The 25,098-nt window shown below is 50.2% G+C and overlaps 1 long non-coding RNA gene across 1 annotated transcript in view; it reads left to right on the forward strand.

Annotated features, from left to right (window-relative positions):
* Positions 1-434: 434 nt before the first annotated feature.
* The window catches only part of LOC144178607 (uncharacterized), an 83,984-nt gene continuing 59,320 nt past the window's right edge, over positions 435-25,098 (forward strand). Inside the window, exon 1 of the long non-coding RNA XR_013324027.1 lies at positions 435-593. This is a non-coding gene — a long non-coding RNA (uncharacterized LOC144178607). The remainder of the gene's footprint in view (positions 594-25,098) is intronic.

Consider the following 25,098-nt stretch of genomic DNA (forward strand, 5'->3'; position numbering starts at 1 on the left):
ATTTAAAGTGTCCAAATGCATGCCGTCCGCTCAGCACATTTCGTACGCTTGCCAGTACTGCGTTCTTTAAATTTGTCGACAACCGCGTACTGCTTCCGCCCAGGCAAAGAGCAGGGAAACGACGCGCGGACGCTCGCATCCAAAACGAAACAAGCGGCGAGCGCGCGACGCGGCATAATTTCTCGATAAAGAAGCTTCGGGGAGCCGCCGCGAGGGCGCATTTGTTCGCTTCCGCACGCTGCCGGACGCTGCGGAAGAACAAAACAACGCCTTGCGGCGTAGAGGTAAATTTTTTGCTTAATTCAAAATATGGTCGTTAGAAATAAATTACGGCAATTTTGTGTGACGTTTGTTTTGAAGTTACAAGCGTGATGTAAGCAATGGGAAGCTTTCGAGGCGCAGCGCGGAGCGCACTATTTTCTCTCTCCGGTCTGTCGAGCGAACGGCGGATGCCGACTGCTGCACTCCGACGCTTAGCGTGCAGGTCGACGCTCACCATCACCTCCTGTCCTTTCTTGTTTGAAACCCCTGCTCTCCCTGTTAGTTTCCCTGGTCCTGCCATTCCCACATAGCCCTTCTTGACCGTAACCAAGGTATGTCCCGAGTTTCCATGACCACGTCTTGGTTCGTTGTTTCCCTTTCGGTTGACGCTTTCTTGATTTGTCTCACTCACGTATGCCGATCTCTCTTCTGTCCGCCGGCTACTTGGCTGCAGCACACTTCCCTTCCGGTCACTTTGTTTGAACCCCCTTCTCTGCTTTCGCCGATCGTGCCTGTGTGTGCGTACCCGTTCGGCTCTTCTCTCTCTGCGCATAATTGTGTTTGTCGCCTCACCTTGATTTTTCTCTGCGAGCACTATCTCCCGTGTCTCTCCTCCCTGCCCCCTCCTCCACCCTCCCCGAAGCCGCCGACGAGCGGAAGCGCCGGTTCGTGTGGCTTTTTATTCCCATCTCAAACCCCCTCCCACCAACGCTGCGCGCTAAGCAGTCCGTATTCCGAGCAAAGTTGTGACCAAAGAGCCGCGGCCCAGCGGCCGTGACGTGGATAAGCCTGGCAGCCGACGTCGGATTAGGCCTCCGGCGTCCCCCGACGACGACTTCCCTGAAGGCGCGTCGCCGCCGCCGCCGACGAATCTGCTCCGCCGGCGCGCATGCGCGCATCGGCTCTCCGGGCGAGGGAGGAGGAGGAGGAAGGGAGTGAGACACTCTCGAGAAGGAGGAGGAGGGACGCAAATGGCCGCTGCCGGCGGGCGGCTTTTGTTTTCGGGAGGTGCCCCCCCTTACCTGGTCTGTTTCCAGGTTGAGCACACACGTAAAGAGTGGAATTAGGCACCCCGCGGTCCTGCACCAGCACCCGAACCGATCTGGCTGTACGTTCGTTCCTTCGCCGCTTCGGATCGCCGTCTGCTGCGCCGGGGCCGCTCGTGCCGGCTCCGGCGAAAACAGACGCGGTTTCTTCCGTGGTGGCGTGGAAAGGGCGGTAACCGGCGGTGCGGCTGCTCGTGCAAGCGAGCACGACATTCACGGATGTGCCTTGTTTAAGTTGTTACTGTGTTTTTTTGTTAGTAATCTTGAGTTGCTGCCGTTTTGTTTCACACCCTTCTGCTCAGTTGTCGAGCTGTAGTATGCCTGCGTTTATATTAGGCTGCACGTGCATGGTGTGCGTTTTCCCGTCGTGTTGGTGTGGTGCCCGCGTTTATGACATTGCTGTCTTTCATACGCTGTATTTGAAAAAATTAAACCAAACCGTCGCACACTTACGTGCGGTTAGCGTGTAACAGCCTCGCAAGCTTAAGCGCGCATCGTAGGCAGATTATCTAACCAAGGAATTAAGCGTAGCGACTGATACAGGCGAACCTGAACTGACGCGCTAACTTGCGTAAAACTGTGGGGCACACTTATTAAACGCGGTGTGCTTTTGATTTTTGTTCTCGCGTTCCGTGTTTCGCCTGAATGTCGCGAGTGCAGCATGATAAAAGCCTGTGAGTGTAAGCAACCTAATGGTGGTTTCCAATAAATTGTGCGTGTGTGTCTATGACATTCTTTTCATTCTCAAGGTTTTTTTTTGTTGCGTGTTGTTGCATTGTCATCACTCAACACGGCACATTCTGCGACGCACGGTGGGTAGGTCTTTTGCTTAATGCAGGGGTTTAATATGCGTTACGTGGCAGTAAAAAGCGGCCCACTCTGCTGACTCGGTAGCGTTTTGAGTGTCAGGGTTTCTTTTACAGTTCTCCCGAGACGGTGGAAGACACAGTTCGAGCTATTTTGCTTTAGTGCAAGGTGTCTTGCTGCCATGTTTTATTAGATTTTTATTTGGTTCAAAGGTCGGGTTCAATGAATACTAGATTTAGTGGGTTCAAAAACCCATATTGGGTTGTGTAGGGGTTCAAAGAGCGTACCAGGATTGCCCAATGTGTGGATTTCTGAAGTAGAGTTTTACGGGACCCGCGTAGGCGCCGTGCATTCGCAACAATCCTAGTGGTCACGCAGGGTTGTTTAGTAGCCGATGTTCAGAATAAATGAACATTTACTGCTTTAAAGATGTATTCTACTGCGGGTAACAACTTATTTCGTAATAAACAAGTTCTGTATTCCGAAGGACGGCGTGCAACTCCAGAACATTGTGTAACACGTGACATCGGGCTTAACTTCTGACAGTGAGGAACTTGAGTTCATTAGTTGACGTATAATAAAGGTAGGCGGCGAAGTTTCAAACTGATACATGGGGCGATTTATTTTTTTCGGCACGTATGTGTGAGCCGCGGCACGCCCGAGTTTTTAAAGTGAAATTTAAATTTGAAGAAATAGGGTCGAAGAGCAATACTTTTTTTGGCTTAGGAGTTAGTGATTGCATTGGTTTGTGGCTTGTGTTTTTTTTTTTGTTCTTGTTCTTCTTTTGCTTAAATCCTAGGAACAACGTGCCTGAGCATTCAGCAACTTAGTACAGAGTTGCGTCGCATAATCCCTACACACCAAAACACCCTACAAATTGAAAGCATTCGATCCGTTTTAGACTGGCTCAGCGACCAGAAACGGGGCGTGGTTTCATGAAAATTCATCTATAACCACGATATTATGTATTTACAACGCATTGTATGCAACCTACTGACTTTATATGTAACTTAGGTCGGCCCAACGATCGGTGGAAAGAGGAATGATAGGAGCAACGCTTAGAAATAGGAAACGGGCGTCTTGGATGAGGGAGCGAATTGGGGTAAAAGATATCCAAGTTAAGCATAAGATGAAGTGGGTCTAAGCTGAACGGGTATGACTGAGAACTGACGTAACTCAATGGAGGGACGAGATATGAACAGTTGGTGGCAAAGAAACGGATTCGTAGAGTTCAGGAGGGGAGCAGTAAGAAGTCTGTTGGGGAGGCCTTCATCATGCAGTGGGCGTAAAATAGGCTGATGATAATTGCAAGTAACAAAAATCGCTGTGCTGCTCGCGGCCGCAGCTTGACAATCCTGGCCCTTCGCTGAAAAGTCACCTTTGCGAATGGTGCCGCCATGCAGAGCTCTGACATAATAACGCACATGAGGTGCGAAAGAATGTACAGGTGACGCGATGAATGCGTTAAGCCAACACGTCAACTTGCTGGCGGACGTCCCGTTCGGCCTGTTTTTCACGACACATTACGACTTGCAGAAATTAAAAAAAAAAGGGGGGGGGGGGATGTAGAACTAGCACGAACCCCAAGTTCTTTTGCCACGGGCTGCTTCCGTTCAGGCTGTCACTGGCAAGCCTGTCGGAAAACTCCGCGACTTCTTCCTGCTGAACTGACGCTTCCGCGATAGGACGTCAAGCTGAGGGGGCGAAACTGCGCTGCGTCGTCGCGCAGGCAGGGTACGCAGGCTTTAAAAAGATCGCCGGCCTATGCCGATCGTAAACGCGATAATCGCTGCGCGCCGTCAGCCGGGGCGCACCGCGAGCGGTCAGCCGTGCTCCCGATATGACGAGTGCCTAATTGCAGTCTTTCTGGTTGTGACATCGCGTGCAACTCGTCTGGCCTAAGCATTTAAGTATAGCCCCGAGCCTGTGGCTTCTTCGTTTTGTACCTTGCTTCCCTCTTCCTCGCGATTCAAGCAACTCTTCTCAAGGGCACCGTTGTAGGCTTTGCCTTGAGCCCGCCACTTTGTCGCGTGTGTTCCACTCACCCCCGAAGCCCGCAACGGAATTGCGGAAGTTTGGAAATCTTTTGCAAACAGCATCTTGTGAAATGGTCTGTGTAAACCGCAACAACCACCGCCCATTATTTGATGCGTAGGGGCTAACACGTAGCAAGCAGAACTACATCGGCACAAGAAGCGTAGATTTAGCTCGTACAGAATACCCGCGCACTGGCTTTGGTGCGCTTGTGGAATCGCTGGTTATGCGAGAGGCGGGCTACTGTTCAAAGCAACTTTGTGAAGTTATCTCTTTTTTTTTTTAACGCGTGATGCCTCTGAATACACCCTAGCTTAAATTAAGAGGAAGAGGGGTACTTGGCCTGGACATGTAAGGGCGGAAAAAGCGACAACCGGTGGACCGACACGGTAATGGAATGGCTACCGAGACACGGGACTAGAAGTGTAGAGGAAGATGGATAACTCCATTGAGGGATGAAATCAGAAAACTCGGAGGTAAAAAATGCACTGTAGGAACGGCTGGAACGACAAATAATAGAGAGTTATAGCAGATCGGAAAAACGGTTCCGGTACGGTAACGTCTACCGTCTGGACCCCACCGCGCATGCGCAGAACCCTACCGTAAACCGGAGCGACTTGGCCGGACGGTACCGAGACGTGCCGTGTCCGTCGTTCGAAAGCGGACGGCCGCTTTGGAAGAGTTTGGTAGATGTGCGCTTAGCTCACGCCTAGTCGAACGAATTGTAAATATGAGATCGTTTAATGAAAATGAGGTTGCAACAAGTGAAATCCGCGCGATTCTGACAGCTCAAGCAGCAAGCGAAACCCGGTCCCGACCCAACTGCCGTGGCTTGTGTCGTCGAGCGACGCATGTACGATAGCTTCTTTTAGGTTGAATAAAGGTGAACCGGCTACATAACTAGTATTAACAGCAACATGGGGCCCGGCTACAAATCGGCGGGTGGGGAACAGGCGGTATCAGTGCGAGGGACTCTCAAATACAACGAAAAACTAGAAGCAGCAGCCGTGTGTACTGAGAGCCCATCTTGACCAGCTGGCGCCACCTGTTGAGATGGCGTAGAAGTAAAATGCCCGCTTCATGTTCACGCAGTCGCTAGTTCGAATCTCCGTAGGGGCATTCGATATATTTTTTTATTCTGCCTATAGCGCTTTTGATAACTGAAAACTAATATTTCAGCACAGGATACGCCACAGACTCAAAAAGAATTGCCAAACGACGTACAACCCAAGTCGCTCCCAGTCACGGTAGCATGTCCGGTAGTTACGGTCTGCTATAACTCTTAAAACGAGCCTTCCCGGTACGGTCCGGTAACGGGTATCGCGTACCGTACCGGAACCGTTTTTCCGATCTGCTATAACTCTCTAATGAACGACAGGAATGGTTGCAGGAGCGTGGGAGTCATTCGTCCTGCAGTGTTCACTAGTGGACAAACAGGCTGATGATGATGGTGCCTCTGTGGTACTGCTACATTGCAGTCATGACTCAGCGAAAGCAAGATCAAAGACGGCCGCCGGACTCACGAGCCCGACCGGCTGCTTGGTAATTTTAGGGGCTAGTGATGGCGAGCTGTCGCGCGCAACCACGAGATCTTCACGTCGCCAGAACTCGTTGGTATGGGGCGTAACTTCTCGCCGATGATTTTAGTTACGTCTATTTCCTCCAGCCAATCACGAGCGGGATTTGCTGTTTGGTTCCACCCTATGAACATCACGCTACGCCCGAGTGAAGACAGGTCGTGTTTACTGGTACTTGTCTATTTTCAAATGTGAGGCTCAAGTCAGTGTGCTTGGGGGACAGGGAAAGGAAGAAAGCGAATTCAAAATGGCACCAGTCGATGATATTGCAACGTCCGATTTGAAAGCGTGCAGTGCTGGTTCGTCACTTGCGCCGTCGAAAGTATGACGACAGAGTCAAGTCGCTAATGCTGTAACGCTTGCATAAAGGGACACTGAAAGCAAACAAGTTCGTTTCAAAACCAGGAACCGACGTTCTCGTACGCCACCCAGCGTCAACTCGGGGGCGCAAAAATTCCTTAATTGTTGAGAAATCGCAGAACAAATTCAGTTCCTTCCGTCATTTTCTTCACACTTATTTGACGAGGCTAGCAACTGGCTGCTGCTAGCGCCGCGACAAGCGGGAAGCGAGTAAAGCAGCGGTGTGGTGTAGCTGCAACTGAACACAAGACTACCACGTACTAAGCGGTTTCTTCTGTCTGTGTCGAATCGGTCGTCGTCTCCCGAACTTCCGGGGAAAAAAAAATGCCGTTGAGTTATCTTTGGTGTGTAGCCAGTTCGGGTCGATACAACGAAAGACTAATCAGCGTGATTTCGGCAGCCACGTCCTAGTAATGCGCAGTTTGTTGCAGTTCTTACTAGGAAGAAATTGGTGCAATTCATGCATAATTGGGGTGCTTTAACTAGCGGAACGTTAGATTAATCGCTCAGAGCGCCTAAAAAGCAAGCTCCCACGTCCATGGTTATGAGTGGACAAAATCGTCGTCAACAGCCTGCTAGGTCCACTGCAGGGCGGAATTTCAGCTAAAATTAGGAAAGTGAAAAGGGCGTTGACCCCTGGTAATGTCGGCCCGAACCACGCAGCAGTAGGGCAGGTAATGGACAGGGTGCACAGCAGGTGCACAACGACAAACTGTTGGACTCTTGGAAGTCATTATAGGAACATTAAATGCTGAGTGATTCTCTTTTTTGCTTTAACTGAAAGATCGCACCTTTCGAAGCTGTTTCGGCGCTTGTTCAAGCAGCAAACGATGCTTCGATTTTTTATAAATGAATAAACGGAGGTGGAGATTTCACTCTGACGTTCCCCTTCAACTTTTTCGTGACGCAAAAGAGCACGTAAACGTCGTGGAGACCACCTACAAGGCCCTTCAAGCAACGGTGGGGCGCGACCCAGGAGTAGAAAATACCCGCGCGGTGTATCACAGCATGGCGGCTGAGAGCCGGACAGATCTTGTGGCCGATGTAAACGTACACCGACAGTGAAAAGGGGGTTCGCTTAGGTCAATAAATATACGACAGTGCAAAACATTTGACCGAAGCGGAAACAAATCTTACCACAAATCGTGGGGAGAGACCCTGCTTAATAAGGCTAAGAGCTGAACTTTGCACCTTTTAAAGGGACAGACAACCGATTTTTGTCGAGTATATATTCTCTATCCCAAATGAAAGGGCATCACTTAAAGCACCTTGACGAGAAACGGTTTTGCTGATAACGCCTTAGAACTTTTTAAATCGACATTTTTAGATCTACGAGCCGTATGTGTCCCTCCCAAAAATAATGCTGGCAACCATGACATGAAGTAGCTCGGCAACATACTTTTGTCTGTATGCGAAATGAAAAACGATATTTAAAAAGTTGTTCCCAGCTAAAAAAGTTTGAATCACAGGCTTTCCTGTTCCTTTGTGTTTTTCTTAATGCAACGGTCTATATTGCGCGAATGCGCGATCTGTTGGGAAAGACGATAGGTAGAATCTGGCTACACGGTGTGGAGGTGGGAAGTTCGATTCTCCCGGGGGGCGACGTTTTTTTTTTTTTTTTTGTAAGCTGCCGTTGGCGTATTTGGAACCTGAAATCAAATATTTTGGCAGAACAAACGCCCCTGACTCAGGCAGAATCGTCAACGCTCCTTCACTGTGTCTGTTTACTGAACGCTGCCGTTGATTCTGGGCATGGAGGCTGCAGTTAGCCACACAAAGCATTGAAGGACTCTGGCCATACTGAGAGCAACCCAGCGACGGCGGGCGGCGTGTCTTTAAAATTTTCAAGATAATGCTTAGAAATACATTACAATTTAACCTTATAAAAATAGTTGTGTTAAAAGGTTTTCAATGCGTAAATAAACGTTTCAGCAGTTACAGTAGCTGCTAGGTTTGCAGGTCACGTGACAGGGACACATATTGTAGTGTCAAGTTTCGACACTACGAACCGCCACCCTTCCGATTTCAGGGAGTTTACTGCCAAATTAAAATTGTTTCCGACAATTTGTTTAAAAATTGCTTGTGGGCTATATAAAACGCTGGCTTTCATATGAGCTAGAGAACATATACGCGACAAAAATCGGTTGTCCGTCCTTTAAAGAACATGCACAATTATCATAATTTACAAGTCCCTGCTTTGTTGCAGAAAAAAAAAAAAAACGCTTAGACAAGCTCCAGCAGTCCCGTTTCACTATTCACAACTTGTGATGTCACAAATCATAGTATGGCCATATCTACGTTCACATTCTCGGCATTTTCTGAGTTAATTATCAACTGCCGCGGCCGGGAGGGATAGATTTGAGCTCATGGAACGCCTACCGATAGTCGCCTACGCAGAACATGAATGGCCCCCATCTCGTTCAAAATGCTTTAATATATATATTTTTTTGTAGCAGCGGGATTCCGATTGCAGTGAGCATTAATTTAAGTGTAGGCACTATTTTCAGCCAAAGCCTTTTCCTCCTGCAAGCGCGTCTTTGGTAATGCGGGCGCGAAGCTTTGTATTGGTATGTCATGCAACTTTTGCGTATTCTTGGCAGACATTAGCCATCCTTGGTGCTAATCCTTTGCGCATGATCCGCAGCTTGGAAGCAATGTCGTGAGAAGGTTCCTTCTCAGGCGCACACCTTCAGTCCCAAAACGACCGGTTCTCTCTCAACCAAGCGACCAAGATCTACCGGATGGCCCGCAGGAGGCACGTTGTCACTCATTACGTTAGCCGCCGTGATAGATAACTAAATGCCTTGCCTGTCCTGGCCTCCACTGCTTTTACAACCACAATTAGTAAGGCGACAATAACAAATAAGTAAAAAAAGTTTTGTGAATATACGAAGCACTCGGTCCCATTTCGGGTGCTTTTTAATGTGAGAGCCACAAATCTCCATGTTTCAAGCGCGCGCGTTGTGAGGTACAGAAAATAGGTGGTCCAAGAAAAAGTTGAAGCGCGAGCCGGTGAGCGTGAGCGCCAGGAAAGGGAAACAGCAGTACTGGAAGAACATGGGAGGAGGGCTCTGAGAAAGGGAGACTCAGCGTGCGCCGCGAAATGGCAAATGCTAGCAGACGGAACGAGCTTCGGTAGATTCTGTCACTGGTCGTGGTGGCGGGGGCGGCCGCAACGTTCCACACAGTTCAACAGCAGATCGACAGAAGCGCCAGCTACGCTTTCGCCTCCGCTTTCTTAGAAAGTTCTGAGCACCCCCCGTAATGTTTTTACTTGTCTACTTGTAGGGGAGCTTGACAAAGTCTCGTCAGCGCGCCACCTTCTACAGCCCCCAGTTTCTCTTCGTAACTATAGGCACTGAAGGAGCTATAGGACTAGCAGCTGGAGGGGTGATACCAGGGTGTTCGTAGACATAGAAGGAGCCAAGGTACCAGGAAGTGAGATCAGTTCAGAATCACTGGAAGAGGCCTTCGTTGCGCGCTGGAGCGAAATTGTTTTTCGGTTGTTTTAGCTGTCGCGACGCCCACGACGTGCCGAGGTCGCGTAACTGCGGAAAGGTGTTGCGTCACGTGTTGGGTACGGGCCAGGGTTCTTGACGCGCGTCTGTCATCACACGAGCGAAGCGGTTGACATCGGCGCGGTATCGCCGCGAAGCGTGCTTTATCCGCCGCGCGGAAGTAGATATCTAGGTGCGACGCATAGCCACGCCCTAACTCCCAGTTTATATGTTGCTTCACGGCGAAGCTCACGGCTTCACTTTTTTGGGATGAGTGTTGTCGTAATAGTGCACATTGTGATAGGCGAGCTTTTGAGCAACTTTGGAAAGAATGCTCGAATGTGCTGTTATTACATGAGGCGCCAGCGCTCGCCGTGCAAGTTCGAAGCGGCGTGTGCTTAAGGTATACGTACATATACATACCGTGATATCCCCACGTGCACTCCTCTACCGCTAGTACATTTTTTGCTCTCTTTTCCTTCTTTGGTGGAGCACGGTAAAGACAACAGCTGCTTTAGCGCGCCTGTTCGCAGTGCGACTTCGTTCGCGCGAGAGTTGATTTGTACAGCTACGCTCGCTTTCCATTGTGTGGATTCATCTTTGCGGTAGGTGAGTGAAACTTTTGCATTCCAACGTGAAGTTTTCGTGGCTAATTCAACCTGCGCATACCTCCGCGATAAATGTTAATTTACGCATGAAATTGGCCGTCCGGAGGGGGTCAGAGCAACTGGCTTTTGTGGAGCATAAAATAGAGCGCTTGTACGGCGATCAAACAGATCACGTGCGGAACCCCCGGGCTGTTTCTGAGAGATTTCGCGCTTAGAGGGAGCGCCTCGCGAGGACGTGCGCGTCCTGTTATTCTGAGGGCGCTACGAGGGAGGGAATTGCGACACGCCAGACGTCGATTACGCATAGAGGCGCCGTGTGTCGTTCATACGGGCGTTACCGAGAGAAAAAAAGTTGAATACCTGCCAAGGATGGCGTAGCGTGAATTGTTGCAGCACGCGGAGTGGAAGTTTCATCAGCATTCATAAACGGAAAGCGCGAAACTGACTGTTTGTATAATACATCGAGATGTCGTGTTTCTAGAGTAATTAAATTTGCCGATTGGCGAAAGAGCTGTGCCGATAAACTGTAGCTCCTCCTAAGTGATTATTGCGATCCGGTTGCTCGAGATCAATTACCTTTTCAGCGTAAATACTGCGCAAACATGTACGCGTGAACGAGGTTTTACCTCTTTCTTGGTTGTATTTTCTTGAAGCGAAGCTCGTCGGGAACGGTTTCGTCGTTGAAGGTGCGTAGGAGGTGAGAGTGGAACAGAAAAAAAAAAAAAAAAAAGAGAAAAATTATTCGAAAAACAAGGAGGAAGAGTCAGTTTTCGCCCAAGTTCTTATAATGAAGGCATTGCTGAAGTCTGTTCTGGCCTTCAAATGCAACTGTCGTCTTACTTCGTTCCAGACTGACAAAGAACTTTTACGTTTTGGTCCTGAGGAACTATGTTGGGGTTGTAGTTGCGGGCCGCTCCCACGTAGGGACAGGAAGGCCGCGGCCCTCCGCCCTTTCGCAGGCCCTCGGACGGCCAGGAGTTGGACAGAGAGGTCGCCGCTTTTGAGGGCTTCCTCCCAATCCTCTTTGTACTTAAAGCGTCGCGTATTGCAGGGCATTGCCAGAGCATGTGATCTAATGAGCAGTACGCCTCTCCGCAGTCCGGACAGTGTGGGTCAATGTTGGGCGCAAAATGACTCGTCGGAACAGGTTGATATCGTTCGTTACCTGCATACATAAATGTGCGCGTGCCGTGGGTATAGGGCGTCTATAGTGTGCCGTTTCCGACTGACTTCAGCGGCAGATTGGAATGCAGAATCGAAGGGAGAACTCATAGGTGCCTATTTCAAGCTTCACTGGAATAAGCCACAGCGATAGCACAATTCCCGAGAGACTTTGTGTTCCACGGGCGTGCTTTGTAAAAATGCGGAGATCGCTCCGTCACGGTCTGCTCAGGTGTGTGCGCAGAATTTGCATACTCGGCGACGTGCGGCCGGAGAGAGCTCTTGCTCCAGCTGCGTGCCTTGTAGAAGGTGCTGCTCCACTTTATTGTGGAAAACTGAAATCCGAACGGTAAAGCTTTCTCTGCGTTGAGTGGACAAAATTCCCCCACATTTTTTCCTCCGTGTATTACACACCCCCGTGCAAGCTTTGAAGACAAATGGACGGACGTACGCAGCCGCAAACGCTGAAAATCAAGGAGATAAGATGCGCGAGTGGCATCGGTGATCTGTTTGGCGTACCGAGCTCCCTCGCAGTATTGTTCAGTGTTCAGACCTGTCCGACGTGCGTCTGAAGGAGGGTCTGTCTACAGGTGCTGGTTGTGCGGCCCCGGCCGGTAGCGCAACGGTCGGCGGCGGCGCGTGCGTGGGCGACCGTTTTTCCACCTTGTGCCGCCTTTGGGGTTGATCGGCCCCAGCTGCGGCGACGCCGCCAGCAGCTGTGCTCCGAGCACGACTACTCGCCTCCTGCGGACTCGGCGGCACACAGAGCACAGGCGCATTTTCAACGGTGCTGCTGGCTCCGTGCCTGCCGGTCTTGTTTTATAGCTATTATTATCGCGCCGTTGTACGGGTGCTGCAGCCGCGGGACGACACGGCAGCTGAAATCGCGCGGCCCGCGCAACACTTGTGCCCTCCGCAAACACTACCGCGCGCAGCCGGCAGGAAGTTCAGAGATGTAGGAGTTTTATTTATTTGGGGTATGGGTGGGTGCGCGCAAAGGAATGCCGGGAAAGCGGCCCATGCACGCGCAGACAGACAGACAGACAGACAGACAGACAGACAGAGGGGGAGAGAGAGGGGGGTGGAGCTGAACTGTAAACATATCACGCTCAGTGCGCGGACACGTCGGGAGCACTGTCACATTGGCGACGTCACTGTTCGCTTTATGACTGGTACGATAATAAACGAAAAACAATAAACCGCAACTGTTACGTTTGAATCATCGCTGACAATCGTCCTGTGGTTTGTTCTGGAGACGCCGCATTGCGAACATCTATGTAGGGCGCTTTCTCCAGTCCCATCGCGTTTTCTGCACACTACGTATGACTCTCAGCCGAAAGGCAGGCAATATTAAAAAAAATAAGTCATTGTCCGTTTTAATAATTTCTGTCTATACCTGAAACGATATGAGAGGTAGTTCATCGGCAGTTTTGGTGCATGAGATCGCAGTCAAGTTGCCGGTCAAAGCCCGTCCGCTTCAGTGTAGCTCCCGTCGACGTCGACAACGTGGGATATAAGTTACGCGCCGGGAAGCTGCTACAGCCCATAGCGTTTATATGCACCTCAGACGTGCTTTGTCGCCTGCCGTGGACGCGCTGCTTGATACCTGTCGTTGCTCTCAGCCGGGCATTTCTTCCAAACCAGCGCTTACCTGACATTTAGGCAGTTTTGGGATTTGATGCTCCTTAAACTTTGTTCGTACGTAAGCACCTCGCGTACCGCACCTAAAGCTTCGAATCGCTGCGTGGGACACTGGGTTCGTTCTCGTTGCCGCATTCCTATATATAGCGTGCCATTCGAGCAGTATGCACGTCTCTGGGAAGGACCTTCCTCCTTTTGCGGCCTCTCCGACAGGTCTGGTGACTTCGGTCTCACTATCGGATATCAGCTCTCCCGCAGCAGGCAGTGCGTGCCGATTGCCGTGCTCGAGACGACGAGAATATCGTCCCGGCTCTGCTGGAATTGCCCGTTAAGTGTTTCCACCACAGCCACCGTATTATCCATGTCCCTGTCCGTGTTACTTAATAGGACGACGCGTGCCGGCAGCCGCATCGAGGAAGGAGACAAAAAAAGAAAAAAAAAACGGGGGGCGGTGGCGAGCCGGTTGCGTGGTTTTGCGGTCACGGAAGGAAAACAGTGGCCCGCCGACCTTGGAAGAAGAAGCCGTCGGAGGAGATGCCTGACTGAGTGGCGAGCGAAGCAAAGACAGCGGCGGCGGGGGTTCCCTCTCGGGCGCCTCCCTCGGCGGTCGCCGTAGCGAGTTTTGGAAGCGTCGTGGACGTGTCCTGACGGGTTCGCTCGCACGTTGACGACCGGCGCCATCTTGTGCCGTTCACGCGAAACTTCCGTTGAAATTAGCTGGTGGGCCCTCTAACGACGTGCAGTCTTTGTGAAGATTTTCTAGGCCAAGCTGGAAACGCGCAAGCCGCAAAGAATTCTATGTACAGGCTGACGGTCCAAGCGAGGCTGAAACGTTTTATACTGGAAAGCTAGAGAAAACATGCATTTCTTTCTTACTGTCATAGAATAATTTTGTCACATTTAAAGGTAAAGCTTGATTTTTGAGTTCGTGGTTTTTACTTCTTCGAGGCTTAGGATTGGCCTAGAAAATTTAGACAAAGGGTGTACCAACTCGCCAAACTGTCAAACTTAGTATACGGCAGACTCTCGATAAAACAAACTCCAAGAGGACAAATAAAAAAGCGTTTGTTCTGTCATAAATTCGTTTTAAGGTGACGTTTGTTATTCATTTTTTTTTTTTGCATTGCGCTCCTCACGAAAGAGCAGAAGTGTTGGTTCGTGTCTTAACCCTGAAATTCGGTGTAACAGTGCCCGTACAGTACATCTACTGTACACGCATGCATCCAATTTGTGATGGTAATGTAAGCCTAGCATACGCTTTCTACCGAAGAATAAATAGAGACCGACCAAGTTTGGTTGTGGTGCTGAGCACGAGGACGCGGGTTCAATTCCCGGCCGCGGCGGCCGTTTTTCTGATGGAGGCGAAAAGCAAAAACGCCCGTGTGTACGAGATTTCGGCGCACGTCAAATATTCCCAGGTGTTCAAAATTAATCCGGAGCCCTCCACTCCGGCGCGTCTCATCGCCTGTGTAGCGTCGTCGCCCTTAACCTCAATACCAGTCGGTTTCGCATGGAATACACGGTTTGTGGCGTATTTAATACAAATGAAACCTGATTCGTGGCGAGTCTGTCAGAACAGCCGTTCTATGACGTGGGCTGATTATCAAGTCTGCGGTGGAAGTTACGAACCGATAATTTACATCAGTTTGTTAAAACGGGGCAAATGCAGACCTGGACGAAAAAAAATGCTGCCCAAAGTCGACAATGTACGGGAACATCTCTGCGGCGCAGCAGTTGCTGTACAGGCATTTATTTGTCTGCGTATCGTGATTCTTCGCTCCTCAGGGTCTGCTTTGCTGACCACTATACTCGGTTACAACTTAGGAACGGCAACGATGATGGTGATGATAATGATGATGATTGCTATTGGTTTCCCCTTTGTTGCGGGGTGATGCCGTCATCTTACAGAAAAACTGATATACCTACATTTTATACTCTTGGTTTAATACTAGCGCTGCTTAGGGCAGGCACAAAAAGCTTATTAGGCACAAAATACTTTTAAGTGCGAATGCACTTTATAAGCGACCCCAAACCATCCACCGCCGGCGGCGGCGGCGGCGTCGGCGTCCGCAGTGCTCCTCTATATTTAAAAAAGAAACAGCATCCGGCGCCAGGTTTCGATCCGAGGACTTTGCGGCCGCAGCGCGACGCTCTACCGACTAAGCCACGCACGCCACGCTGATATCAGTGTGAGTAACGCGCCTTATATCTTTAACGCATTCAAACTACGTCGTCAGCGGCGTGCGTTGGCGACTCAGCGGCGTTATAGCGGCTTGATAACTGCGTGGTGTACACGTGATACTACAAACCCGATGGAAGAGATGGAAGAGGAGGCGGCGAGGCGGTGGGCTGCGGGGGCCGAGCGCAAGCGCCGCAAGCGGGCCGACAACCGTGCATTCGCACTTTCACATTCTCCCCCTCGGGGAAATGCGGGGGAATTTTTTTTTTTTCTGTTACAGATGGTAACTGCCCTAGGCAATATTCCCCTCTCTGCTTTTCGTCCACCAGCATTCTAATCTTCTTTTCGTCGCCTTGAAGTTAACTTCCTCTGTGATACCCTTAAATGCCAGGGCTTCTGGAAGCCCAATATTTCCCACATGTAGATTTGGATGGATACCCTCGCATTCTAACACTATGTGCCGCATAGTTTGTGTTTCTTTTCCGCAGACCACGCATACCCCATCATTTTGCGAATACTTCCCCACAAAGCTCTTAGTTCGCAAGCAACCTGCTCTAGCCTCAAAAGGCAAAGCACTGCAATGGGAATTATCGTAGAAATTTTCCTTTCTGATGCTCAATTTCTCAGCCCTGTACATCTCTAACGACGTTTTAGCTTCCATTTTTTCTCTCCATTTATTCGTTTCAATCTGCCTTGCCTCGTTTTTGGTTACCTGCTGTTTTGGATTCTCCACTGTTGTTTCTGTATTTCATCGTTAGCCTTCTAGTCTTCCTTAACCACTGCGTGCCCACGCTTTTCAAGTATAGGTACCTAAAAACCTTAGCTGCCCACCTTCGTTGATCCATTGCTCTCAACGTCATCTCAAAACATATTTTACTCTGTGCTTCTCGTTCAGACGACGCCCATACCGTATCTCCCTAGACTGCTTCGTTAGTTTTTCCATGCCCGCCTAAGGCCAAACGGCCTACCGTTCTCTGGTTCACTTCAAGGCCTGATAGAAAGTCCGATTTTAAGCAGAGTACAGCATTCGCAAATACAGCATTCGTGAGACCCGGAACCATTACTCCTTTCCACATTCCTCTCACTACTTCATCAGAGCTCTATGCTTCATTATAGCTGCATTTCGCTTAAGGTAATTAAGTTGCTCCTGGTGAGTTCTAAAGTAGTTATCCCCTTCGTTTATCCACACTCCAAAATAGTTATATTCCTTCACTCTGGGTAATTCGCCTTGCTGGATAGACACTGCGTCAGTGGTAGCGTCATTGAAAACAAATATCCCCTATTCTTCTGCGCTAAAATTTAACCCGAGGTCGTTGGCTTTCCTGGCCGCTAATATTTATTAGCCGTTGCATATCGGTCTGGTTATCAGCTAAAAGAACAATGTCGTCTGCGTATAACATTCCCTGAATACGCTGTTGTACCACTTCGCCTTACAGCATATATATGGGTTAGACTGAACCCTACTTGACTTTCTTCCAGTTTCTTTTCTAACCCTGCCATGTAAAGCATAAACAGTATTGGGCTCAAAGGGCATCCCTGTTTCAGTCCCCGATGGGTGTTGACCTGCTGGGCGGATTTCTGTCCTTCCCATGTAAGGTGCACTCTATTGTCTTTATAGATTGCTATAAGGAACTGTATTAACTCGTCATCTAACCCCTGGAGTTTCAGCATTCTCCACAGGAGTTCTCTGTTTACGTTGTCATATGCCCCTTTAATGTCCAAGAACGTAATCTATAATGATATATTCTGCGCTTTCGCAATTTCAATGCATTGCGTTATCACGAGCAAATTATCATCCAATCAGCTGCACAGCTGAGGCACAGTTGCAACGGAAGTTGCAGCTGTGTTTCATCACCGCAGCCGGATGTTACTCCGCGCGCCTCAAATAGTGCGTTACTTGGAATATTTTGAACATGGCACGAGCCGTTTTCGTGATTTTGTGGATTTAATATGCTTATGAACTGCTGCTGCGACGACAAACTACGTGAGAAAAGGCAGGGGATATCACGCAATCATAGCAGCCTCCTTTCAAAACGCGCGCGCCCGTTTACACCTGGATCCAGGCAGTGTGATACACCAGGCGGTGTATTACACCAGGCGGTGTGATACCGTACATGAGCTATCCGGAGCAGGAAGCGAAGTCCGCGTCGGGCGAAATGCGCGCCGTGCCGCTATAAAGATTGCCGCCAGCCGCTTCCCGTGTGCACGCGAGTGGCGAGATGTGCAGACGTTGCGTGGCATTTCGCCCGCGTCTGCCCTACTACACACCTGTAGCGCGGCCGTGCCTTGTGTGCTCACACACGGCGTTGGACATGCGTCGAGCCCACATTTCTGCTGACGCTCACGTACGCGCCGCGGAATCTTGGCGGAGGCTCCTCTTGCAAATTTACGATTCCTTTGGCTTCAGTTTTAGCGCGCTTTTAAAAAAAATGCCTTAGTTTTTTTCTTCTTTCTTTTTAGAGTCGGGTCTTCTTAGCACTTCAATTTTGCGTTGGCGGGCGAGGAGAGGACGTAGAAAGAATGAAAAAACAACGATAGGAGGGGGCACAAGAGGTGGTGGCGCAGCTATTTTGTGTTTTAACGTGTGGTTGTTGTTACCAAATGTATAGGCACCGATTTGTAGCTTTCATTAAGTCTGCGTCAGACTTTGTCCGACCTTATCTGGCGTATTTCCACCTTCGGCTGTATATGTGCCGGCGATTGCTCATAGGCCCCGATAATTATTTCCTGGCACCTTTCACCGTTACTTTTTCCGCTCGCCGCTTTTCTCGTGTTTCCGCGATTCGCTTTCGATAAACGCTCGGGAACGAAACGGTTTGACCTGCCCGCAGCGCCGTGCCTCCCCTTTTCTGTGCAGCGATTTGGCGTTGTACGCACGTTCGCATAGCCGATGCATTATTCATTTGTCGATTGCCGCGGCCAGAGTCGCCAACGGAGAGCGCGCACAAACTAAATCCTCGGCTTTGCAATGCCCCGCGGCGCGAGCGACCTCGTCCTGCACCTACACTGGGGAGGCTGTTCGAAGCGAGTACGAATGTGCCGCAGTGCGGGACAATCGAAGAGACAGTATAATTACAGCCTCGCACCCAGGGTGATTTTCTACAGTTCCTGAGATTCAGGTGAACAAAAGGCAGGCGCGTTAAATGCTAGCTTTCACTATAAGATACTGCTGTGTGAGCTAACTACAGTTGTTTGATAATAGAGTTAGAGCAGTGCGGAGAGCCGGTCCCGGTACTGCGCCCGGTGCGTGCTCGGTGCACAACCGGTCTCGCCTTCTCTGCGCACGTAGCGCTGATCGGCTACTAGGTGCTGTACCGGGATCGCTTCTCCGTTATGCTATTGCTCTCTAATAGTTATAGCAGATCGGAGATCCGGTTCCGGTACGGTACCCGGTAAGTGATCGGCGATACTGCGCGTGCGCAGAGGCGGAAAAACTGGTTGTGCGCATGCGCAGGTGTATCGGGTACCGTACCGGGACCGCATCTCCGAGCGGATAACCCGAAAGCGGAGAACTGGCCCCGTTCAGGTACCCGGAGAACCATACCGGTTCTCCGATCTGCTATAACTCTATTGGGCCGCTTGTTCACGGCCCGAAACGAACAGAAAAGCGCGCCTTGAACAATGCGATCCAAGAGCGTGTGCGTGTTGGCAAGCGCGGCCCCGTGGTAGCGAGTGAATCGAGCCTGCGGCCTTGGTGCGTCCGTGCTTGCCGAGGTCGTCCAAGACCAGACCTCATTTATTCCTGCGTTTATTCCGGTCGCGTCGCATGCATCAGCTGCGCGGCGACGCAGGCTGTTGCGATATGTCGCGGCGATCATCGCGGAAGCCAAGCGGAGACACTTGTCCCCCACGACGTTGGAGCTGTTAAAAACGTTGGAGCTGTTTTGAGATAGTGGCTTTGCAGGGAAGCCGTTTATGGCTACACTCGGATACTCGTTAAGAACGGCAATAGCTCATGTGACGTAGCATTCCACAGAAGAGATGGACCTGTGGCGTGAACGCGCGCGCGCATTTTGAAAGGAGATTGCGCTTAATGCGTGACAGCGTTTGCTTTTTCTAGCCTAGTCCGTCTTCGCTGCGGTACTTCATAAGCAGATCAGAAAAATCGCGGAAAAGGCTCTTGTTGCGTTCAAAATAATCGCAGTGAAGCATTCTTTGCGCCACGCGGAGGGTCAGCCGGCTGCCTTGATGGGGCCCAGGGGCAACTTCCTTAGTCTTTGGTTGTACCAGAGTATAGCATGCCTTGTATTCTTTTGTTCTGCCTTGCTGCTAAGTCAACTTATCGCGAATGCTGAGCAGATAACAGCTGTAACTCTTGCTTTATCGAAACGTTTCCAACTAAAAATTGTACGACAGCTGGCCACCAAGACGACTATGCCATTACGACGAGTTTCATTTAGTTCTCATAGTTAGTTGACGGGGAAGTTGTAAACGTTTCAGAATTCCCCTCTTCTGTTAAAATATACGCATCTTCGCGATGAGTATAATTGCAGAAAATGGCTGTAACCGTTTCGTCAAAGCTATACCGCAACAAAGTGTGACGCAGTTGGCCGGTAACCAGTTTACACCTTCGCTGGCCATCGTCCTCTACAGAGTGAAATGGCTTTTAATTTTCAAAAATAGTTTTACTCTTTCCTTAGAACAGACTGACTTACCCCCATAATTCCCTTTCCCGCATCGGTCTTTGACTTTCCGCTCAAACAAAGGTCCTACTACTTATAATAATAATGTGGGAAACGCCTCTCGAAATTTGTAAAAAAAAAAAAAAAAAGAAAACGGGGTTTCGCTGTGAAATACACAATACGAGAGGTCAGCTCAGGGCTGCGAAGAGCCATCGTTTGAATAGATAACAAGTTTGCGTTTGGGATCTCTTGAGGGCAACAACTTAACCTGTTTTTGTCAACGATATGGCTCCACCGTGGTAACTCTTGGAACGATTTAAGTAATAGTTATAGGTTGACGGTCTGTGTGTATTCTCGGAAGGTATTGATGCGATGTAGACCGGTATTTACTAGTGGCCGATTACAGAAGGCACGATATAAGAGAGCGCCGCGCAAGCAAGGGACCGAACTACCCGCGCGTCTCCGTGAGCGTCGTCATCTTCCCTCCTTGATGATGATTCCACTCACAGCGCATCTAGAGTACCCCGACAGCGGACTACACAAAATCGTCTTTCTTCTTTCTCTTCTCGCACGCGACACGCTTGCCTTTCTTTCAGCATTTGACTGGCCGGTGATGTATTGCCGTAAGAGGAATGAAAAAAGAAAGATGGAGGCTTCGTTTCTGGTAGAGGGCAAAGGTTTCGGGGGCGTTCTAGGGGAGGTAAAATAGGGTTGGAGTGAAAAAAGATAGCTAACAAGCTGTCTATCACAGATGCTGTGGTCGAGTCCGGCGCGCTCGCAAGCACACTTCAAGCGCCATGCTGCCTTCTTGCATCCGCAAAGGGAGGAGGGTCCTCTCGCACCATTTCGGCTCATTCTTTTCCCATCGGCTGCGGTCCAGCGCCGCCCCGGTCGCGCTTGCCGCCGCGGACAGAAGCAGACGACAGCGTACAACCCGCGGCGCTTCGTCCCCGTGCCTTCGGTCACGACACACCACTGGGGAGCCGCATGACAAATGGCATCTGAGGAAGCCGGCCGGCTGGCGAGCCCGGCTAATTGGCTTGCTTCGTCTCGCGCTCGTCCGTGCCGAAACTCGGCTGCCCATGTATCAAGCCCGCGCGTCCGAAGCATCTCCACCGTGTCGTCGTCAGCGCGGCTGCCTCCCTCACCGCCTCCCTCTGTTTCCCAAGCCGCTTATTTGTAATACTTTACGTATTTGCGGGCCGACGCGCTACTCTCTTCAGCGCCTGTAATTGGTGGCGGAAAGTGGACGCGTGAGATGGGCGCTGCCTAGCTTCACGGCTTCCGTGAAAACGATGAGGCCTTCCTTCATGGCGTGTACAATCGTCGTTTCGAGTTGCCGAAGTAGCGGTAATGGCATGCTCCATTGTACGCCGCTGCGCCCCCCCCCTCCCTCTCTCTCCCTCCCCCCCCCCCCTCTCTCTCTCTCTCTCTCTCTCTCTCTCTCTCTCTCTCTCTCTCTCTCTCTCTCTCTCTCTCTCTCTCTCTCTCTCTCTCTCTCTCCCCCCTCTCCCCCCCTCTCTCTCTCTCTCTCTCCCTCTCCCCCCCCTCTCTCTCTCTCTCTCTCTCTCTCTCTCTCTCTCTCTCACTCTTTTTGTATAACCTCGGGTTTTCCTTCCGCGGCCGGTGCGCTTGTGGGTCGTCCTTGAGTGTACAATACTGCCCGCGCAGAAAAAAATTGCTATGCGCGCCCGCCCGCACACGCGCGCGCAAAAGAAGAACGAATAGAAGAAGAAAAAAAGCAAAAATGTGGTGAAGACGGTATACCCACGAAAGGACAGCGAAAGAAGGGGACAAACGAAGTTTGACATTACGGAATAATTAGTGCGGTTAATTAGGCCGCCTACCGCACGAAGCACACGGGTTCGGCAGAGCGGAGCTCGTCGCTCGCCCGTAAATTAAGCGGTACGATGGCGGGCTTCGTTAGGCCTGCCGGTCTGGCCATGCAAGAAGGAAGCAATGCAAAAGCGTCAAAGGAGGAAAACAAAGAGCACGCAGCGCGCTGTCTTCCCCTCGAGAGGGGAAAGCTTGTGCGATCGCGGGAAGAAACGCGAGGAAGTCGGGGGGTGCAGACGAGAAGAGACAGGGTACGTGCTGAAGGTGCAGAACGTGCGCTGAAGAGCTGAGCGCGTCAACAGCGCATACGTGACCGGGCCAGCAGCGGTGGCCGTGCGCTTGCAAGCGCGGCTGCCGCCACCGCTCGACGAGTTCGGTCCTCGAGGAAGTCGCCTAATGGGGGTGGCTACGGGCTGGCAGGAGGGGCCGTTGGGAGGGAATGGTGATGAACTCGGACCCGTGGAACACTGCGGGCGCTGACTGGGGTGGTGCTGCTCCTCCGAAATCGACTTTGGCTGGCGCCATCTCTCCTCCTGGTGTTCGCCTTTTCCGTGGAAGAGAACAGCCCGGGTTCCGAGTGACAGAGCTGGTAGAGGTACTCGAAATATCGCGGTACTCTTGCTGCAAGCGTTAAGTACGGATACCGACATACGCTCTTCAGAGATGCTGCTTTAAATGCGCTGAAACAGTTTCCGGAAATGCGCAGAATACCCCTTTCAGTCACCGTGTCTCTATATGGAGACGCCACTTTCTTCGTCGTTTTCCTCGTGAAAACGAAAAGAGTTCATGCTGCAGAGCGGTGCGGCTGATGTTCGAAACCTACGGAAGTGAAAGGTAGGCCATTCCATGTGATGAGGAATGGCGGAACCGCACTCATAAGCATCGTTTCAAAATGGACGCCGCCAAGTTTTGTGGGAGCTCCGGTGTGTTGCCGTCCTAAGTTCTCTTTTACTGTTGCGTAAATCATGTATAAAGGCTAAAAACACCTCTTTCATGTGCAGAAATTATTATTTCACATCCTTGTTTGTAAACTGCCTCAGGATATTTATTATTTTTATATGGAAAAGCAGGATTGAGTAATGGTGTCTCCGTATGAGGACACGACGCCATTTGCGTAATAAGTATTCTAGAGAGACTGAACCTTTTTTTCTTCCCCCTAGACACTTGACAGTGCCAAACCTCCAAGTATGGAATTTTTCTGCAGTGAATATAATAATTCGTGACTGAAAGGGATAAAATACCCTTTCTTTGTATTTTGGGCAATTTGAGCTTCTGGAAGGCGATTTATAAATCTACGGTATTCACGCACCCCAGCCGCCGAGTCGCCAGGCTCAGACGCGTGACGAACTGAAACTTCGCCCAGTAACTCTGAGCGAAAGATAAGCCGGAGAAGCGGCCCTTACTACCGAGATCTGGAAGGTCCCGCTCTTCCGGGCTAGGCCGTGAATGGAAATTTCGATTTTGTTCTCCATGCGAAGCCGCTCAGGAGGACTCTCAATGTCCAAGACGAGCGACCCGTGTCTTTGTTACGGGAGAGTACTACATCAGGGTTGCCGCCGGATCCTCTTCTGATCAGGAGCGTTTGAGTTCGTGACTTTTAGAACATTTTCTTGGTCCTACCGGGATGCAGCTATTTCAGCCACCAGTGATGTAGCGGCGAGTGCTGATCAACAGCCCGCACTGAGCTTTTTGCCTTTCCTATAGTACACTGTTTTCGGGACCCTTTTAACTCGCACGCACTTGCTAAAACGTCGAATTCCAAACAACCTTCGGCCTCACTGGGACGTTGCTTAAAGCTAAAACGAATGTTAGAGACAAGGAACCACTGGCCTTGTTATGGTACAATACTACACCAGGGTTGCTGTAGTTCCTGTTCTAGTGAGGAACTCTTGCGAATATGCATTACATAATGTGTTGCGGTTACGCATTTCAAGGCAAAAATATGGCGCGGAATTAACCAGCACGAGTGAGCTATCAACGGCTGTATGTCGCGATCTTCCGTTCCTAGCTATAAAGGTACATTTATTTCACATTCTTCAAAGTTTTTATTTTTATTTTCCGACAGCTTTACCTCGGGCTTTGCTCAACTCGAAAGGTTCGCGAACTCTGTATAAGTCTTGCTTCTAGCCTGGGCCAGCGTAAGTTCGTACTGTAAAGAAAAAATATCACCTTCTTGGTTCGGAAGGCCTGGATTGTGCCGTCTGATTACGAAGGTAGCGACATAGCACCGAGGCGCTGATGAGGTTTATCGCTCCCAAAAAGAAAAAAAAAAAAAAAAAAAAGAAGAGGATAGCAAGACGGCAGACTATTCTGCAGTCGCAACAATTCCGCTCCAGGTTATAAACGATCGCCGCAGTAAAAACAGGTTATATCAGTTGTAGCAACAACGGTAATGAGGCGCGTCTGGCAGACTATCGCGATATAATCGATACATCATTAAGAAATTTCACTACAGAGATACAAACATATTTTGTAATCTATTCTGATGCAGACATAGAGCGCGTTAAATCCCAGATTTTTATAGCTTTTCTGAGCGCCCGCAGTGATTGTGCGAGTTAAAATTCCTTTTGCTGCTGTTATACCAGTCCTTGGGTGTACATTAGCTTCGTCAAGGCTCGTTGCTTCTTAATTTAGAGATAGTTAAACTTCAAAGGTGGATCGGTCGGTAGATGAACGAAGATCGCTGATCCGATGAACGACGACTCGCTGGCTCGTTGGCCGACGGCACACAGCCGACGACGGTCTACTCCATATAAACTCAAAATGTACAATATAATATGTACACTTTATTTACATTACGCATTTACTACTCATGGATCGTGATCGCAAACAAGAGGTCGGGCAAAGCCCGCGTCGAGCGGAGCCCGCTGCTCTCTCCTCTCTCTCTCTGTCCTCGTCTCTCCCCAAAACATCAAACTCCTCGGTTTTATCAACAAAACCCCGCCCACAAACGGGACGTCACAACTTGAGAGTGAGGATGGCTCATTAATTAGCCCACACTAGTCCACAAAGCGAGGGGGGTACAAAACAGTCACGTGACCCACCTCTCTCGCTCATACAGAAACCCAAAGGCATTCCGCAAAACACAAATATAACAGAAATGAAAATCAACCAACTAAAAGCAGACCCACCTCCGGGAGAATCGGCTCTTGGGCGACACGTCTTAAAGTTTTGTCATACCGCGCACGCCTATGTTTGCTCTCCGCGCCGCCAGAATTCCTTTCCTTTGTTAACACGTGGAGGGCCTAACAAAGCCTGGTCGTCTAACCCATTCACGCACCCCAGCCGCCGAGTCGCCAGGCTCAGACGCGTGACGAACTGAAACTTCGCCCAGTAACTCTGAGCAGTGCAAAGGTCCCAGACTGAACATCTGGTGAATTTTTCCTAAGTTTGACCCCTTGACCAACCTTCAGCTCCCGTCCGCTTCGGGGATTCTCGCAAGGAACTCCTTCGAAAGCTTACATCGCTT

This window comes from Haemaphysalis longicornis, unplaced genomic scaffold (assembly GCF_048455015.1).
Source record: "Haemaphysalis longicornis isolate Haplotype H1 unplaced genomic scaffold, Haemaphysalis longicornis Haplotype H1 scaffold_4, whole genome shotgun sequence".
Classification (NCBI taxonomy): Eukaryota; Metazoa; Arthropoda; class Arachnida; order Ixodida; family Ixodidae; genus Haemaphysalis; species Haemaphysalis longicornis.